The following is a 21,146-nucleotide window of genomic DNA, read 5'->3' as shown; positions in this document are numbered from 1 at the left end:
TCTACTCTGTCCAGACCCCTCATGATTTTGAATACTCTATCAAATAAACCACTTAAGACAACCGCCCCAGCTTCTCCAATCTATCCTCATAACTGAAGTCTCTCAACCCCGGAACCATTCTTATGAATCTTTTCTGCATCCTCTTCACATCCTTCCTAATGTGTGGTGCCCATAATTAGACACAATACTCTATGTGAGGCTGAACCAGTGATTTATAAAGGTTCACCATAACTTCCTTGCTTTTGTACTCTATACCTCTATTTATAAAGCCCAGGATCACCGTTTGCCTTATTAACCACATTCTCAACCCGCCTTACCACTTTCAATGATTTGTGCACATACACTTCCAAGTCCCCCTACTCCTGCATCCCCTTTAGAATTGTATTGTCACAACAGTTTTTTATTGAAAGCTAAGAATTCTGTGTGTTTTTAGAAACTGAGAAGGAGGATTTTTCTGTGAACATTGAATGCTGAAACTTGGTGTGAGTGGGACAGATTGCAAGACACATGTGCCAAACAGCAGCAAGGGACAAGACAGGTCACATGACTTATTAGAGTTCAGTTTCACTTTTGCTTTGTGAAAGACCAGTGCTGGACAAGCAGGAGGCAGAACAAACTGGCTGAGACCTGTTTTTTGCAGACCAGATAAAAAGACCTCGCCCTGACAAAAGTTTGCCTCTCTTGTAAAATGAAATTCTACATTTGAGGTGGTGGCTGTGGTCTGCCTTGAGAAAGAAAAGACCCCTGGAGAGGAAAAGACCCAGGAAGAGAGGATTTGCTGCTCTCTGTGGATAGGAGGAGTTAACTTAAATGTTATACTTATTCGTAGTTTTAATTATTTTAACTAGCTAAGCTATAAACAGTACTTTATAGTTGTTTGGTAGTACAGAACTTGAATATTGTTGAAAAAAAAGAGACATGATGTCAAAGCTTTGCCATTTGTTGGAAGTGAAGCCAGGCTCTTGTCCGGAGTGTCAGTCTGTAGGGCCATTTGAAATCAACATGGAGGAGACTGTGTACCAGAATTACCAAAGGATCACCATTCAGGAAAGTCCAGGCAAGGTTGCAGCCGGGAGATTACCACGCTCAAAAGATGCGATTCTTCTTGCAGACCTGGCAGACAGCTGTAAACTGGGTGATGAAATAGAGCTCACTGGCATATATCACAATAATTATGATGGAGAATGCACCAGGGAACTATTGTCCCCATACCTTTGTTTTAGGCCCTTTCGCTTTGATGTGCCCTATTTCGGCGTCAAGCTTGCATGGTGAGCAAAGGCTTGGGCCCTATTTACAAGCACCAAAGCTATCCTGCGGAATAATGACTACCCCGATTAGATCATTGCTCATTGTGTATCACGCATACTTGCGAATGGGCCTAAGGCCGACACTTTTGGACCTGAAAAGTGCCCAGTCTACCTTAAATTACCATGGAAGGGTAAGGTATCTCAAACATTTGAGCAACAAGTGAAGCTAGCCATTTCACACTGCTACTATGCAGTAGCAACACAAGTGGTATTTTCTGTCAAGTCAAAAAGATGTTCTACCTACCACACAAATGAGTAATGTGGTACATTAATTCCAGTACCGGTGCAATGCCAGGTACGCAGGCTGTACACCCTAACGACTGGCAGATCATATCAAACAGCACGTCCCTTCAACTGTTCGCAATAGGCAGAGTACTGCGTACTCAACCAGCCTGTTCTTGCAAAACTCAGAACAATAGATAGCACCTTCCAAACCCACGACCTCGATCACCTAGAAGGACGAGGGCAGCAGATGCATGGGAACACCGCTACCTGCAAGTTCCCCTCCAAGCCACACACCGTCCTGACTCGGAACTATATCGCCATTCCTTCATTGTCGCTGGGTTAAAATGCCGGAACTCCCTTCCTAACTGCACTGTTGGTGTGCCTACACCTTAAGGTCTGCAGCGGTTCAAGAAGGCAGCTCACTACCAGCTTCTCAAGGGCAATTAGGGATGGGCAATAAATGCTGGCCTAGCCAGCGACACTCACATCCCATGAACAAATTTTTAAAAATCATAATGACAAAGTAGTCCAAGGGCTGCTCGTACTTGTTAGAAGTGAAAGTAGAGGGACAAGGGAGATATTTAAGGAGATAGTTGATGAAACTGGGGTTTATCTTTAGCTGGCTTTAGCAGCATCTCTAAAAATGCAGCACTCCTTCAGTAGTGCTCTGGTGTCAAAGTAGATTATGTGATCAAGTCTGTGGAGTAGGGATTGAGCCCACAACCACCCGACGTAGAGGTGAGAGTGCTATCACTGATCCAAGGCCAGCACCCTTAATCTAGAATATTATATTAAATTCGAATGGACAAAGGTTCAAACTAGCAACGGGCAATTTTAGAACTGATAGACAATTTCTTTCATGGAAAGAGCAATCAACACTTGGATTAGACCTCTGGGTAGTGATGGGAGATGAAAACCCTAGAATAATTTAAGAAACAACAAATTGTAGGGTGTGGAGTACAAGATTGTTCTACATTGATAAATTGAAATGGACCAAATGACCTTCCTCATTCGTAAGCATCTTGTGCTTTCATACAGAGTACAGAACTAGAAAAATCCATTCATCCTGTTTCTTCCAACAGGCTATGTGAATCATGAAATAAGTACCATAAACCAGTTTCTAAAGAACTACGTGAACTAGGACAGTGGGTGACAGCTGGTTGTTTGGCCAAGCCTGATCCTTTCCTCACCTGATATCCCACAAGCACTTTCCAGTGAGGTTATTGGGTAGTGAACAGAAGCCGAAACTTTAGCTGATTTCCCCTCCTAACCCAGGAACAATGAAGCCAATCCCAACATGCTTTTCCACCCTAGGTTGTGATCAGGTATCTCAGGAAGAACAAAGAATCAAACCTGGCACTTTCTGGTTTGTGAACCTTAATGCATGATTTTTAAACCAACACAGCTACTGGGGGTGCTACATAAACTTTGAGAAGCTAGAAGAACCATGTTGCTGTCATGTGAAAATTACACAACAATGTGTATTTCAATGTACATTTCGACATTACAGTATATGTAAGCAGATTCTTGCCTTGAAGTTGATGCCCTTTTAATCCCTTGAAGGATTTTGAAAAACAAAACTTCCATATAAATATTGAAATTTCTCCTAAATCACAAAAGATGGTACATAAAGTTATAACATATAAACTGACCATTACAATTTATATTATTAAAATTTTATTTTATTCCAGAAATACTATTCATATAACCTCCACAGGGCTAAGTCATAGTATTCCATTGCAAAAGTCTGTTATGTCAATTCTATGAGTGGATCAAAAACTGTATTGTTGAGTGCAATCTGAATACATACATTAATATTTTAACACTACTGTTCATCAATCACCACCGTCCTCACTGACCTCCAGTGGCTCTCCACCCCCAATTCATTGATTCATAATCCTCATCCTTCGTCACCTAACTCTAATTGTCCATGTCCTGACTCCCCATTTCTGAAGTATCCTGGAATGTTTAATTATGTTAAAAGGACCTTATAAAGGCAAAAGTTGTTGTATGAAATAATTCATTCAGTCTTCCCAAACTAATAGCTACTTTCTTCAAGTAATAGTTGCAACTTATTCACTTACAACTACAACATCTCAACTGTAGCCTTTGGCCCTCCATTTGCCACAACATTTCTGCAGCTACTTATTTGATCAACTGTACCCTCACCTCCACCTTTTATGCCCTAATCCCCAATAAAACCATTTCTCTCACCCTGGCCATTCTTCTGGCATAGCCCTCATCTCTGTTCACTTAAGTCCAAGGAATGCATACTTGAAAGGATATGGACCACATATAGAACTATCGGGTCCTGCTCTCATCTGCTAAAACCGCTTAATATTCTAGGATCATTAGATGCTGAGGGAGATAGGAAATATGATGAAACAAAAAAAAGTGGATGTATGATACATGTCAGGTGAATTCTTCAAGTGAGAACCAGGCCAAATGCGATTAGTTGAGAGGTGAAGTGAAGAGGAAACTAAGACTAGTAAATGGAGAATGAAAGAATAGAAAGGCAGTTAACATAAAAGGGAACCCAAAAATCTTCTACCAGAATGTAAATAGTAAGTGGGTAGTAAGAGGTGGTGTGAGTCCTTTTGGGGAGAGAGGGATATATGCTTAGAGGTGCAGGGCAAAGCTAGAATATTTAATGAGTTCTTAGTCTCAGTGTTTACTAAGGGAGAGGATGCTGACAAAATATCGCTGGAAGTAGAGGTAAGGGAAGGGGTGAAAATTGATAGTCAGCATATACTGGAAAGGCTGGCTATGCTTAGAGTGGATATGTCACCTGATCCAGATGGCTTGCATCCCAGGTTGCTAAAGGAAGTGGGGATAGAGATAGTGGAAGGACTTGCCTAATCTTCCTATCTCCTTAAATACAGGGAACGTGCCAGAGGATTGGAGAGTGGCAAATGTGACACCCTAGTTCAAGAAAGGTTATAAAGACATTCCTAATAACAACAGGCCAGTCACTTTATCAGTAGTGGGTAAGATTTTAGAAACAATAATCAAGGTGAAAACGTCAACAGGCACTGGAGGGGGTTGAGTTAATTAAGGAGAGCTAGCATGAATTTGTAAAAGGCAGATCATGCTTGACTAATTGAATTTTTTGAAGTGACAGCGAAGGTTGATGAAGGGAATGCAATGGATGTTGTCTATATGGATTTTAAGAAAGTATTTGACAAAAAACCACATAAAAGGCTGCCTAACAAAATTGAGGCTCATGGAATAGGAGGGTCAGTGTCAGCTTGGATAAAAAAATTGGCATAAGGACAGAAAACAGTGAGTTGTGGTAAATGGTTTTTCAGATTGCAGGTTGGTAGATAGTGCTATTCCCCAAGGGTTAGTGCTGGGACCATTGCTTTTTTTTTTGATATATAGAGTAAAATTTGCAAACTTTTCTGATGATACCAAATTTGGAGGTGTGGCAGTCAGTGAGAATGATACAAGTCGACTATAACAGGACAGACATACTAGCAGAATGGGCAGACAAGTGGCAGATGGAATTTAATAGAGACAAGTGTGAGGCGATGCATTTTCACAGAAGGGATAGGGAGAGGCAATAAAGGCTTAGTGGCACAGTCTAAAGAGTATGCAGGGACAGATAGACCTGAGGGTTCATGAGCATAGATCTTTGAAGGTGGTAGAACACATTGAGAGAGTAATTAGCAAAGCATATGGGATCTTGGGCTTCATAAATAGAGGCAAAAGCAGGTAAGTTATGCTGAACATTTATAAAGCTCGGTCACAACTAGAATATTGCATCCAGTTCTGGTCACCACACTTTCGGAAGGATGTGAGGGTTCCTGAGAGGGTGCAGAGGAGATTAACCAGAATGGTTCCAGGGATGAGAGATTTTAGCTACAAAGTTAGGTTGGAGAAGTTGGGGTTGTTCTCCTTGGAGGAAGGGAGATGGAGGGGAGATTTCACAGAGGTGTACAGGATTACAGCAGGTTTAGATAAAGTAGACAAAGAAAAGCTGTTCTCATTAGCTGATTGTACAAGGGCATAGATTGAGAACCGGTTAACAGACAGAAAAGAGAGTAGGAATAAATGGGTCATTTTCAGCTTGGCAGGCTGTGACTAGTGGGGTACCGCAAGGATCAGTGCTTGGGCCTCAGCTATCCACACTATCAATGATTTGGATGTGGGGGATTAAATGTAATATTTCCAATTTTGCAGATGACACAAAACTAGGTGAATGTGAGAGTTGTGAAGAGGATGCAATGACGCTTCAAGGGGATTTGGAGAGGCTAAACGAGTAGGCAAAAATTTGGCAGATGGAATACAATGTGGAGAAATGTAAGGCTATCCTCTTTGGTAGGAAAAACAGAAATACAGAGTAGTTCTTAAATGGTGAGGCTGGGAAGTGTTGAACTTCAAAGGGACCAGGTGTCCTTGTTCATGAATCACTGAAAGCTAACATGCAGGTACAGCAAGCAATTAAGGCAAATGGTATGTTGGCCTTTATTACAAGAGGATTTGAGTATAGGAGTGTTACGACCGAGTTCCACTTCTCCACAGGTCACACCATATATTTAAATGTTTACCCAGTTACCAATGCAATCAATCATATCCTCTACTCTTTATCCCAGAATAAACACCACCAACCAGGTTCTTTAATAAACACAATTATCAGTTTATTATAAAAGACTTATCCAGTAACAAAGCAAAGCATTAACACAGATTGAAATATGAAAGTTCCCTTTTAAAATTCCCCAGACACACACACACACTGAAAAAAATACTGAAATCCTCTCTGCAGAGGTCAGTTACAAGAAAAAGACAAAAAAAGTATACTTTGGCCAAATACTCGCTAATTATTGAACAAAAAAATAGACATGGAAGGATGTCAGTTATCCCTTTGGTCTGGTGTCTCGGTATACAGTGACGGGTCACTGGGATCTTTTCAGAAGCAGTTCTTTCTGGAGATGTCGAGAAATCGTCTGGTAGGCTTTCCAGGAGAAATGTGGCATCAGGGGTTTCAGCCAACACAGACTTAAATCGCAGGGTTTTTCCAAAGACAGGAGGAAAGAGGAGCTGACACACTGGACTTCTCAGGGTCTCAGAGGGGTGCAGGCAAAATGTCAGAGTTATACAGCAGAGAAACAGGCCCTTTCACCCATCGTGTCTATGCCAGCCGTCAAGCACCTATCTATTTTAATCCCATTTTCCAGCACTTGGCCCATAGCCTTGTATGCTATGGCATCTCAAGTGCTCATCTAAACACTACTTAAATGTGAGGGTTCCTGCCTCTACCACCCGTTCAGGCAGATTCCAACCACTCTCTGGGTGAATTTTTTTTTCCTCAAATTCCCTCTACACCTCCTGCCCCTTACCTTAAATCTATGCCCCCTGGTTATTGACAGTTCCGCTAAGGGAAAAGGTTTCTTCCTATCTATGCCCCTCATAATTTTGTATACCTTAATCAGGTCCCCCCTCAACCTTCTCTGCTCTAAGGAAAACAACCCTAGTCTATCCAGTCTCTCTTCATAGCTGAAATGCTCCAGCCCAGGCAACATCCTGGTGAATCTCCTCTGCACCCCCTCCAGTGCAATCATATCCTTCCTATAGTGTGGTGACCAGAAATGTGCGCAGTAGTCCAGCTGTGGCCTAACTAGCATTTTATACAGCTCCACCATAACTTCCCTCTGCTCTTATTTTCTTTGCCTCAGCTCAAAGGCCCATATGCCTGCCTAACCACCTTATCTACCTGTGCTGCTGTCTTCAGTGATCTATGGACAAGTACACCAAGGTCCCTCTGACTAGGTGTGCAAAGGAAACCTAACCCAATTCCAAATGCTGGACCCGGAAGCCTGACCCGACCAGATCCCGACACATGCCGTCAGATCCCGTTGGAGTCAGATCGGGTATCAAACCTTTACCCATGTACTGATGTAAAGGCCGGCCACCCAACCAGACCCCGACGGGTCCTGAAGACACGTGTCAGGTTCGGGTCGGGTCGGACTTCTGGGTCCAGAATTCGGGCTAGCGTCGGATTTCCTTTGCATACCTCTACCCCCCTGTATTTCCTAGAGTCCTACCACCCATTGTATATTCCCTTGCCTTGTTAGTCCTCCCAAAATGCATCATCTCATACCTCAGGATTAAATTCCATTTGCCACTGCTCTGCCCATCTTACCAGCCCATCTATATCGTCCTGTAATCTAAGGCTTTCCTCCTCACTATTTACGACACCACTAATTTTCGTGTCATCTGCAAACTTACTGATCATACCTCCTATATTGACGTCTAAATCATTAATGTACAGTACAAACCGCAAGGGTCTCAACACCAATCCCTGTGCTACACCACTGGTCACGGGCTTCCAATCGCAAAAACAACCCTCCACCATCACCCTCTGCCTCCTGCCACTAAGCCAAAATGAGCTGGTGGTTTCTTTTTCCTTGGCAGGCAAAACTGTCTTCAAAAGAGTTCACACCCCAACTGAACCGAAAAAAAATCCAAACCCCAAAGTCAACCTCCTGACCTCCATAAACCTTGACATGTGGCTTCTCTATAAACATCTCCCCTTAGTCCAAGGTTCCTGTTATTTATTTATCTTAAGGCAGGTGATCTCCATTAGAGGTTGTTTTTAGCACTCCTTGATTCTTCCAATAAGTATTTTCAGTCAACTGTCCTTTCAATGACCCCAGTGGAAAAAAAACAAAGTCCAGCATTTCTTCAGGCTTCCAAATGAATCAATTTCCACAATTTAAATGAGTCCTTAAAAACATATTTTTTTTAGAAAAACAGAAGCCTCTCATAACAGGAGTAAAGATGTTTCACTGAAATTATATACAGCCTTGGTGAGACCACACCTGGAGCAGCGTGTGCAGTTTCGGTCTCCTTACCTAAGGAAAGATATACTTGTCATAGAGGGAGTGCAACAAAGGTTCACCAAACTAATTCCGAGGATGCAGGGATTGTCCCATGAGGAAAGACTAAATAGACTTTATTCTCTAGAGTTTAGAAGAATGAGAGGTGATCTCATTCAAACATATAACATTTTTACGGAGCTCGATGGGGTAGATGCAGGAAAGATGTTTCCCCTGGCTGGGGAGTCTAGAACCAGGGGACACAGTATCACAATAAGAGGCAGGCCATTTAGGACTGAGCTAAGGAGGAATTTCTTCACTCAGAGGGTGGTGAATCTTTGGAATTCTCTGCCCCAGAGGGCTGTGGCGGCTCAGTTGTTGAGTATGTTCTCGACTGAGATCAATAGATTTCTATATATTAAAAACATCAAGGGATACAGAGGTAGTGCAAGAAAATGGTGTTGAAGTAGATGATCAGCCATGATCTCATTGAATGGGGGAGCAGGCTCAAAGGGCTGAATGGCCTACTCCTGCTCCTATTTCTTATGTTCTGTTCTTATGACTAGGGGACACAACTTTGTTTTGGGCAAGGGATGTAAGGAAGAACCTTTCGACAACGATTTCAAAAGGAAACTGGATGGGCATTTGAGGAAATTAAACGTGCAGAGCTGTGGGGTTAGAGCAGGAGAATGGGATTGACAGGATTGCTCTACAGAGAGGCGGCATGGACTTAATGGTGCAAATGGCCTCATGTGTCATGCTCACTCGGACTCATCCTGGAATGCAAAGATAGTTCTCAGCTTTTTTTCTCTGCTGCAAACTGTCTTCTTAAACCTCTCTCCGCTGTCTCCTCCACCCTCACTTCCAACAATACGTGACTTATTTGTCAGCTGCCTCTGCTCTCTCTTCCATTAGCCCACTGGGCTGAACTTCCCCTAAAGTTCACCCTACCTGAACTCGCATCTTTCTCTAGTTTCTCTCCCATCTCCCCTCATGCTCTCTCTGAGCTCATCTTGTCCATGAGACTTACCTCCTGCTCCCTCGACCCGAATTCCACTAAACTGCTCACCACCCAGCCTTCCCTCCGGTCCCCATGTTAGCCAATATTGTTAATGGCTCTCTCTTTTCAGATGTTGTCTCCCTCTCCTTTTAAATCTATCACCCTGCTCCTGAAAAATTCAAGAGTTGTCCCCACCAGACTTGCAAACTACCACTCAGTTTCTGACCTCCGTTTCCTCTCGTGTTGTTGTCTCTCAAATCTGTGCCCACCGTTCCCAGAACTTCATGTTTGAGTCCCTCCAATCTGCCCCTGCTACAGTACCAAAACGGCTCTTATGAAAGTCACAAATGACATCCTATGTGACTGAGAGAATGGTAAACTAGCCCTCCTCATCCTTCTTGATCTGTCTGCAGCCTTTAACATGGTTGACCACATCATCTTCCTCCAACACCTTTCCACTATTATCCAGCTGATTGGGGCTGCTTTCACCTGGTTACATTCTTATTTATCTAATCGTAGCCAGAATATCACTTGCAATGGCTTCTCTTCCTGTTCCCACACCATTACCTTTGGTATCTCCCAAGGATCTATCCTTGACCCCCTCCTATTTCTCATCTACATATTGCCGCTCAGCGACATCATCCGAAAGTACAGTATTGGTTTTCCCATGTACGTTGATGACACCCAGCTCTATCACCACCTGTCTCTCAACACCTCTACTGTCACTAAATTATCAGACTGCTTATCCAACATCTAGTACTGGATGAGCAGAAATTTCCTCCAATTAAACATTGGAAATACTGAAGCCATTGTTTTCTGTTGCCGCTGCAAACTTTGGTCCATAGCTGCTGACTCCGTCCTTCTCCCTGGCTACAGTTTGAGATGAAACCAGTCTTCGCAAGCTTATCATAATTGACCCCAAGACGAGCTTCCAACCACATATTTGTGCCATCATTAAGACCGCCTATTCCCATCTCTGTAACTTCACCTAACTTTGCCCCTGTCTCAACTCCTCTGCTGCTGAAACCCTATTCATGCGTTACTTCTATACCTATTCCAATGCACTTCTGGCTGGCCTCCCACATTCTGCCCTCCATAAACTTGAGGTCATTCAAAACTCTGCCCATGTCCTAACTTGCACCAAGTCCCATTCACCTATCACCCCTGTGCTCGCTGTCCTGCATTGGCTCCCAGCCAAGCAACATCTTGATTTTTAAATTCTCATCCTTTTTCAAATCCCTCCATCACCTCACCCACTCCCTATCTGTTGAATCTCCTCCAGCTGCATCACCCTCGTAGATATCTGCGTTCAACTAATTCTGGGCTCATAAGCACCCCCTATTTTAATCGCTCCAACATTGGTGCCTATGCCTTCAGTTGCCTCGGCCCTAGGCTCTGGAATTCCCTCCCAACATCTTTCCGCCCCTCTACCTCACTTATCTCCTTTAAGACATTCCGTAAAACCGACCTCCTTGACCAAGCTGTTGGTCATCTGACCTAATATCTAGTTGGTAGTTGAAACACTAAATGGGCTAAAAATTGATAAAGATGAGGTATTAGATAGGCTGGCTGTACTTGAAGTTGATAAGTCACCAGGACCGGTTGAGATGCAGCCAACGATACTTCGGGAATTGCACAGGCACTGGCCATAATCTTCCAGTCCTCCTAAGATACAGGTGCGGTGCCAAAGGACAGTTGAAGTATGGATACAAAGTTGGCTGAGTGACAGGAAACAGTAGTGGTGAACAGTTGTTTTTCAGACTGGAAGAAGGTATACAATGGGGTTCCCCAGCAGTCAGCGTTGGAACCCCTGCTTTTCTTGATATATATTAATGACCTAGACTTGGGTGTATAGGGCACAATTTCAAAATTTGCTGCTGACACAAAACTTGGAAGTACAAAGAACAGTACAGCACAGGAACAGGCCATTCGGCCCTCCAAGCCTGCGCTGATCTTGATGCCTGCCTAAACTAACACCGTCTGCACTTCCAGGGCCCATATCCCTCTATTATTCCCTTCCTATTCATGTATTTGTCAAGATATCTCTTAAATGTCGCTATCGTATCTGCTTCCACCACCTCCCCTGGCAGCAAATTCCAGGCACTCACCACCCTGTGTAAAAAAAAAACATGCCTCGCACATCCCCTCTAAACTTTGCCCCTCGCACCTTAAACCTATGTCCCCTAGTAACTGACTCTTCTACCCTGGGAAAAAGCTTTTGACTATCCACTCTGTCCATGCCGCTCATAACTTTGTAAACCTCTATCATGTCGCCCCTCCACCTCCGTCGTTCCAGTGAAAACAATCCGAGTTTTTCCAACCTCTCCTCATAGCTAATGCCCTCCAGACCAGGCAACATCCTGGTAAACCTCCTCTGTACCCTCTCCAAAGCCTCCACGTCCTTCTGGTAGTGTGGCGACCAGAATTGCACGCAATATTCTAAGTGTGGCCTAACTAAGGTTCTGTACAGCTGCAACATGACTTGCCAATTTTTATACTCTATGCCCTGACCGATGAAGGCAAGCATGCCGTATGCCTTCTTGACTACCTTATCCACCTGCGTTGCCACTTTGTGACCTGTGGACCTGTACGCCCAGATCTCTCTGCCTGTCAATACTCCTAAGGATTCTGCCATTTACTGTATACTTCCCACCTGCATTAGACCTTCCAAAATGCATTACCTCACATTTGTCCAGATCAAACTCCATCTGCCATTTCTCTGCCCAAGTCTCCAACCGATCTATATCCTGCTGTATCCTCTGACAATCATCATTATCCGCAACTCCACCAACCTTTGTGTCGTCCGCAAACTTACTAATCAGACCAGCTACATTTTCCTCCAAATCATTTATATATACTACAAACAGCAAAGGTCCCAGCACTGATCCCTGCGGAACACCACTAGTCACATCCCTCCATTCAGAAAAACACCCATCCACTGATGCCCTCTGTCTTCTATGACCGAGCCAGTTCTGTATCCTTCTTGCCAGCTCACCTCTGATCCCGTGTGACTTCACCTTTTGTACCAGTCTGCCATGCGGGACCTTGTCAAAGGCTTTACTAAAGTCCATATAGATAACATCCACTGCCTTTCCTTCATCAATCATCTTCGTCACTTCCTCAAAAAACTCAATCAAATTGGTAAGACACGACCTCCCCTTCACAAGACCATGCTGTCTCTCGCTAATAAGTTCATTTATTTCCAAATGGGAGTAAATCTTGTCCCGAACAATCCTCTCCAATAGTTTCCCTGCCACTGACATAAGGCTCACCGACCTATAAAGTATTGTAAACTATGAGGAGGATAATGACAGACTTCAAGAGTGCATTCAAGCGGAATGCACTGCCTGAGTGTGTGGTGGAGGCAGATTCAATCGAGGCCTTCAAAATAGAACTGGATGATTATCTGAAGAAAACAAAATTGCAGGGCTAGGGGGGAAAGGCAGGGAAGTGGGATTAGGTGAGTTACAGACAGCCAACAAGGACACGACCTGCCGAATGGCCACCTTCTGTGCTGTAACCATTCTATAATTCTATCTTTTTGTAATACTACATTACAGGATTCTGAATTGGTGTCTGTAGCAAGCTGATCTGCATTAAAGTCACTAACTGCATGACATGAAAATCAGTGGGCGTTTGTGTCTGAATGGATAATTTGCCAAAGGTTGTTTATTTTAAAACATTACGTTAGCCAGAATCATTATCAATCATACGTCAGATGGTTTCAGCATTTCCTCTCGAGACTATCTGAGTCTCTGAAATGTGGCTTAGAGAGAGGAAGCTGCTGGAAAATATTGACAAATCAGACTAGCTTTGACATCAGCACTTACCTCTTTTTGACTAGGTTTTATGTGGGTCAAGTGCTACACCAACTAAAATTGGTAATTATTTTGATTTTTAAGAGAGCAACAATAACCTTTGAGTCGCCAACCAGTTAACTTTTGCTGGATATAAAACTTAACAACTTTTTTGACTATGATCTGAAAATATTTTATAATACTTTTAATAACAAACCAACTTTTAAAAAGACACACAGTAGATGGCAGGATGATTTTTCTGTCAAAATCAGTAAATTGTAACGTCATTATGAATAAATTGTGTACAAATTGTACCTTTTTATACCAATTATTGCTTCTTTTATCAACAGGGCACTTCTGTACTCTCATGCTGGGTTATGGTATTACTATCAGCCCTCTGGGTACCTTACTCAAGTGATCATTCTTCATGGGCAAATAGTGAGATTAATGGCAGTTTTTGACTGAAGTGTTATTTTACACTCAAGGATTCTAACCAGATATCCACATGTACTACGGGGTATATACTCTCCAGGAGGGGATACTGATCAGGGGATATTTTTCATCCCCCCCCCCACCCCAAGCTTTCAAGTCACAAAGGACAATTTTACTGCTCTCACCTGTGTACCAGCTGACATTGATAATTCATTATAGCCCAGGGTTTGAATCTGGCAACCTCTTGTTCTGGATGGCTCAGTGCTACACCAGGTGGTGCATTTACCCTGTGGAGCATGGAGCCAGATCAGATTCATCAAATAAGAATGAAATGACTGTTCTACATTGTAGCATATATTTAAAAAACTTTTTGTTGGTATACAATATAGGATGAGCATTCAAATCTCATTATAGATGCTCTTTAGAATCATAGAATGGTTACAGCACAGAAGGAGGCCATTTGGCCTGTCATGTTCATTTAAGAGCTACTCAGCTGGTCCCACTCCCTCCACTAGCCTTTCCCCATTGCCCTGCAAATTTTCTCCTCAGGTAATTATCCAATTTTCTTTTCAGAGTCGTAATTGAACCTGCCTCCACGACACTTTCAAGCAGTGCATTCCGGATCCGAATGACTCACTGCGTAAAAAAAGTTTTTCCTCAAGTCGCCTTTAGCTGTTTTGCAATTCACCTTAAATCTGTGTCCTTGATTCTCAATAGGAACAGTTTCTCCAATATCTACTCTGTCCAGACCCATGATTTTGAAAACCTCCATCAAATCTCCTCTCAACCTTCTCCAAGGTGTACAGCCCCAGCTTCCCCAATCTATCCACACAACTGAAGTGTCTCATCCCTGAAACCATTTTCATAAATCTTTTCTGCACCCTCTCTAATGCCTTCACATCCTCCCTAAGGTGCGGTGCCCAGAATTGGACATAATATGCCAGTTGAGGCCGAAGCAGTGTTTTATAAAGGCTCACCATAACTTCCTTGCTTTTGTACTCTATGCTTCTATTTATATGCACCATACATTTTTAAAATTAAAATTAGGGAGGGCAAAATATGCAAAGCTGTAGACTTTTCTACAGATACTGTCTTTTGTCTCTCTCTCTCCCTAATTTTCTCATCATTTCTCTCCTGTCCTGAAGTGATTTATGCTTGGAATAAGTTCCACATGAGCTGGAAGCCCTTCAGTACCATTTAAAAGTAGTAATTCAGGTGATGACTGCCGTAATCACCATCAGTACTATGGGACATTGAGCAGCTTTAAAGCTGGGCGAGCCAGCTTCCCTCATCCAAGATGAAACACTGATACACATGTAAAATCTAACATTCCAGCTGAAATTGTTTTTCCCCCTATAATATGCTGTAGGTTCTTTTGAGAGGAAAAGGAAGAGGTGAAACTTAAGGTTCAAGTCTTCTGCTTGAAAATCAAAAGCTCAATTACTTGACCTAGGAGACCTCTTTCTGAAATTAGAGAAACCATTATTAGTTTCAACATTATATATGAGAACTCAAGGATATTTAGGAACCAGAGAAAGCCAGCAAGACCAACAAGGCCACCCTTTTTAACAGATCTCACTGACCCAACATTTCCTCAACCACTTTCCTCAGAAATGTATCTAATTGCATATGGACCCATTTATACCATTCACTTCCCTAGCAGGATGTGACTAGCGGTGTCCTGCAGGGATCTGTGTTGGGGCCTCAATTATTCACATTATTCATTAACGACTTGGATGATGGCATAGGAAGTCATATGTCCAAATTTGCTGATGATATAAAGTTAGGCTGCATTGTAGACAGACTAGATGATAGCATAAAATTGCAAAAAGAGATAATGACAGACTGGGTGAGTGGGCAAAACTGTGGCAGATGGATTTCAATGCGGGCAAGTGAGAGATTATCCATTTTGGACCAAAAAAGGATAGAGCACAGTACTTTCTAAATGGGAAGAGGTTAAGTACAGTGGGTGTCCAAAGAGACTTGGGGGTTCAGCTGCATAGATCTTTAAAATGCCATGAGCAAGTGCAGAAAATAATGAAAAAGGCTAATGGAATGCTAGCCTTTATATCTAGAGGATTGGAGTATAAAGACACAGAGGTTATGCTGCAGCTGTACAAAACCCTGGTTAGAGCCCACTTGGAGTATTGTGAGCAGTTCTGGGCACCACACCTTAGGAAGGATATATTGGCCTTGGAGGGAGTGCAACGTAGGTTTACAAGAATGATACCTGGACTACAGGAGTTAAGTTACAAGGAGAGATTACACAAACAAATTAGGCCAGTTTTCACTAGAATTTAGAAGGTTAAGAGGTGATCTGATCAAAGTCTTCAAGATATTAACAGGAAAAGACAGGCTAAATAAAGATAAACTATTTCCACTGGTTGGAGATTCTAAAACTAGGGGGCATAGTCTAAAAATTAGGACCAGACCGTTCAGGAGAGATGTTAGGAAGCACATCTTCACGCAAAGGGTGGTAGAGGTTTGGAACGCTCTCCCACAAACAGCAGTTGAAGCTAGAACAGTTGTTAATTTTAAATCCAAGATAGATTTTTGTTAAGCAAAGATATTAAGGGATATGGGCCAAAGGCAGGTATATGGAGTTAGGCCGCAGATCAGCCATGATCTCATTGAATGGCGGGACAGGGGCTGAATGGCCTACTCCTGTTCTTATCTTCCTATGTTCCTATTTCACAAGACTGTTATCCTTTATGTAAAAAAGTTCTGCCTCAGTTCTCTTACTCTTAACTTGCTAATTTTTAAAAGTACATTCCTGATATTGAAGTCTTTGGCATAATAAACAATTTGATCAGACCAGCTTGTTCAATTCCTTCATTGTCTGGAAAACCTCAATGAAATAACCCAAAATACATTCATAGGCAAACAGCCTGACACAAAGCATCAAAGTTAATTGACCAAGAGGAAGAACTAAGCAGAAAAATATCTTTGCCCAAAATACCTGTTCAAAAACTCCTAGCAAGGATCATTGAAAAATGATCAGGAATAGGAATCCTGCCCAATTTTCTCCTCCCTAGCCCAGTTACAGGTGAATTATAGCATCTCCAATATTGGTTAGTTGAGTTTGGCTATTTCAGGACAGACCAAGAATCAAATCAGGGACCTTCCCTGAATGGCTTGGTGCCACATCACAAAATAAAATTAGCCACTGAAACATTTAATTTTCCAATTTTGTTACATTAATCAGAATACAAAACTTATTCAATTTAGTAAGATTTAATTCACTAGTGACAGGGTCACAAGTAATTTAAAGATCTTCCTTACTTATAGCTTAAGTTCTGTATCCTAGTTCACTGAGTTGTTCAGTGCATTCCATGTTGAATAACATTATCAAATTGTCACAAACTGTTGATCCCATTTTAAACCAATACTTTATTTTCTCAAATTGCTGTTCCCATCTCTCAAGTCACCACTAAACTCTTCACACTGTGCCACTTGTACTAGAGTCATTGTACAGTCAAAGTTCAGAGTTACCACAGCGAATTGTGGGGCGGACTGAGTGAATTCCAGAAACACATTATCCTGCATCCTGGTGTAGGGGAGACTGGCAATAGGGAACCATGGGATACTTGGTGTAATTTAGGTCCCTGTAACTTCGAGTGTGCTTCGCCATCAGAAACTCCTTGCTCAGCATGTTAGAGCCTCCCTCAAATGGCTCGGAACACATACTGTCCATCCGACTGCTCACCACCTCTGGTCCAGTACACCTACTCAGCATCTATGCTCCAACACTTTGCTCCCCACCTGAAGCTAAAGATCAGTTCTACGAGGAACTCCATAACATTAGCAGCATCCCCAACACCAAACACCTATTCCTGCTGGGGGACTTTAATGCCAGGGTTGGGGCCGACCATGACTCATGGCCCTCCTGCCTTGGGCGCTATGGCGTTGGAAGGATGAATGAGAACAGGCAGAGACTGCTCGAGTTCTGTACCTATCATAACCTCTGCATCACCAACTCGTTCTTTCACACTAAACCCTGTCATCAGGTTTAATGGAGGCACCCAAGATCGCGTCGTAGACACCTACTAGACCTCATTGTCACAAGGCGAGCCACCTTAAACAGTGTTCAAATCACATGCAGCTTCCACAGTGCGGACTGCGACACCGACCACACCCTGATGTGCAGCAAGGTTAGACTCAGACCAAAGAAGTTGCATCATTCCAAGCAGAAGGGCCACCCGCGCATCAACACGAGCAGAATTTCTCACCCACGGCTGTTACAAAAATTTCTAAATTCACTTGTAACAGCCCTTCAAAACACTCCCACAGGGGATGCTGAGACCAAGTGGGCCCACATCAGAGACGCCATCTATGAGTCAGCTTTGACCACCTACGGCAAAAGTGCGAAGAGAAATGCAGACTGGTTTCAATCTCATAATGAAGAGCTGGAACCTGTCATAGCCGCTAAGCGCATTGCACTGTTGAACTACAAGAAAGCCCCCAGCGATTTAACATCCACAGCACTTAAAGCAGCCAGAAGCACTGCACAAAGAACAGCCAGGCGCTGCGCAAACGACTACTGGCAACACCTATGCAGTCATATTCAGCTGGCCTCAGACACCGGAACCATCAGAGGAATGTATGATGGCATGAAGAGAGCTCTTGGGCCAACCATCAAGAAGATCGCCCCCCTCAAATCTAAATCAGGGGACATAATCACTGACCAATACAAACAAATGGACCGCTGGGTTGAGCACTACCTAGAACTGTACTCCAGGGAGAATGCTGTCACTGAGACTGCCCTCAATGCAGCCCAGCCTCTACCAGTCATGGATGAGCTGGACATACAGCCAACCAAATCGGAACTCAGTGATGCCATTGATTCTCTAGCCACCGGAAAAGCCCCTGGAAAGGACAGCATTACCCCTGAAATAATCTCAGCACTACATGAACTGCTATGCCTGTGCTGGGACGAGGGAGCAATACCCCAAATGATGCCAATATCATCACCCTCTATAAAAACAAAGGTGACCGCGGTGACTGCAACAACTACCGTGGAATCTCCCTGCTCAGCATAGTGGGGAAAGACTTTGCTCGAGTTGCTCTGAACAGGCTCCAGAAGCTGGCCGAGCGCATCTACCCTGATGCACAGTGTGGCTTTCGTGCAGAGAGATCAACCGTTGACATGCTGTTCTCCCTTCGTCAGATACAGGAGAAATGCCGTGAACAACAGATGCCCCTCTACATTGCTTTCATTGATCTCACCAAAGCCTTTGACCTCGTCAGCAGACGTGGTCTCTTCAGACTACTAGAAAAGATTGGATGCCCACCAAAGCTATTAAGTATCATCACCTCATTCCATGACAATATGAAAGGCACAATTCAACATGGTGGCTCCTCATCAGAGCCCTTTCCTATCCTGAGTGGCGTGAAACAGGGCTGTGTTCTCGCACCCACACTTTTTGGGATTTTCTTCTCCCTGCTGCTTTCACATGCGTTCAAGTCCTCTGAAGAAGGAATTTTCCTCCACACAAGATCAGGGGGCAGGTTGTTCAACCTTGCCCGTCTAAGAGCGAAGTCCAAAGTACGGAAAGTCCTCATCAGGGAACTCCTCTTGGCTGACGATGCTGCTTTAACATCTCACACTGAAGAGTGCCTGCAGAGTCTCATCGACAGGTTTGCGGCTGCCTGCAATGAATTTGGCCTAACCATCAGCCTCAAGAAAACGAACATCATGGGGCAGGACGTCAGAAATACTCCATCCATCAATATTGGCGACCACGCTCTGGAAGTGGTTCAAGAGTTCACCTACCTAGGCTCAACTATCACCAGTAACCTGTCTCTAGATGCAGAAATCAACAAGCGCATGGGAAAGGCTTCCACTGCTATGTCCAGACTGGCCAAGAGAGTGTGGGAAAATGGCGCACTGACATGGAACACAAAAGTCCGAGCGTATCAGGCCTGTGTTCTCAGTACCTTGCTCTATGGCAGCGAGGCCTGGACAACGTATGTCAGCCAAGAGCGACGTCTCAATTCATTCCATCTTCGCTGCCTCCGGAGAATACTTGGCATCAGGTGGCAGGACCGTATCTCCAACACAGAAGTCATCAAGGCGGCCAACATCCCCAGCTTGTACACACTACTGAGTCAGCGGCGCTTGAGATGGCTTGGCCATGTGAGCCGTATGGAAGATGGCAGGATCCCCAAAGACACATTGTACAGCGAACGCGCCACTGGTATCAGACCCACTGGCCGTCCATGTCTCCGCTTTAAAGACGTCTGCAAACGCGACATGAAATCCTGTGACACTGATCACAAGTCGTGGGAGTCAGTTGCCAGCGTTCGCAAGAGCTGGCGGGCAGCCTTAAAGATGGGGCTAGTAGAGACTTAGTAGTTGGCAGGAAAAAAGAGAGGCGCAAGGGGAGAGCCAACTGTGCAACAGCCCCGACAAACAAATTTCTCTGCAGCACCTGTGGAAGAGCCTGTCACTCTAGAATTGGCCTTTATAGCCACTCCAGGCGCTGCTTCACAAACCACTGACCACCTGCAGGCGCGTATCCATTGTCTCTCGAGATAAGGAGGCCAAAGAAAGAACTTGAGAAAGCTTGCCTGCTGGACACACAAATTGTATGAATACCTAATCAGAAGTTAACGAGGCTAGGAGAGAGACACCCGAATCCTATTAATAACCAAAGAATCCTATGAATAGGGTAATCAAGAGGTTGATGAGGTGAATAATATAACCAAGGCAGGATGAGATCAGGGAAGACAAATAAATGGGAGATGATGTAATTAAGGAACAGTTTATCAAGTCAACCTCCTGTAAAACGACGACTGGAAGTGTACTAGCAGAACCTCTATCATTTGCGAGAGCAGGACTTCTCCTTGCACGCTCATGAATAAAGATTGCTCGCATTTGTGGAAAGAGAAGCAGAGTTAACGTTTCGGGTCAGTGACCCTTCTTCGGAACTGGTTCCGAAGCAGTTCCGAAGAAGGGTCACTGACCCGAAACGTTAACTCTGCTTCTCTTTCCACAGATGCTGCCAGACCTGCTGAGTGATTCCAGCATTTCTTGTTTATGTTTCAGATTTCCAGCATCCGCAGTATTTTGCTTTTAATAAAGATTGCTCGTTTGTCCAAGACATCTGACTGTCGAGGCGTTTTTGGGTACCAGGGCAAGCCCTCACTCTTACACGGTCAGCTTCTTGATGCTGCATTTTGTGTTATAGTCAAAAGCTAGAGAATTTTAGATCTACGCCATCAGTTGAAATGTTTTATTGGTGTGGATCATTGGGGGGAAAAAAAATCAGAAGTGCAGTAATTAGTGCATAGTTCAGCTGTGCACTCAACTGTTGCTGACACAGCAGTAGTTCCTTTTTGCTACAATGAGAGTTTATTTCCTTCCTGTCAGTAGGTCCAAGCATAAAAGCAGAGGAAAAATTTATTTGTATCTGACTAAAAGCAGCATTAAGGATATTAGCTGATCCTGTCAAAAATCAATGTGCTGCTATTTTAGATAAACTGTATGGGACTTGCAGAAAAAACAACGTAGTTGCAGAATGAGCACTCCTGCAGAGTAAACCATATGCTTTTAATAATTTTCCTA

This window comes from Heterodontus francisci, chromosome 26 (assembly GCF_036365525.1).
Source record: "Heterodontus francisci isolate sHetFra1 chromosome 26, sHetFra1.hap1, whole genome shotgun sequence".
Classification (NCBI taxonomy): domain Eukaryota; kingdom Metazoa; phylum Chordata; class Chondrichthyes; order Heterodontiformes; family Heterodontidae; genus Heterodontus; species Heterodontus francisci.
This window is presented reverse-complemented; position numbering follows the sequence as displayed.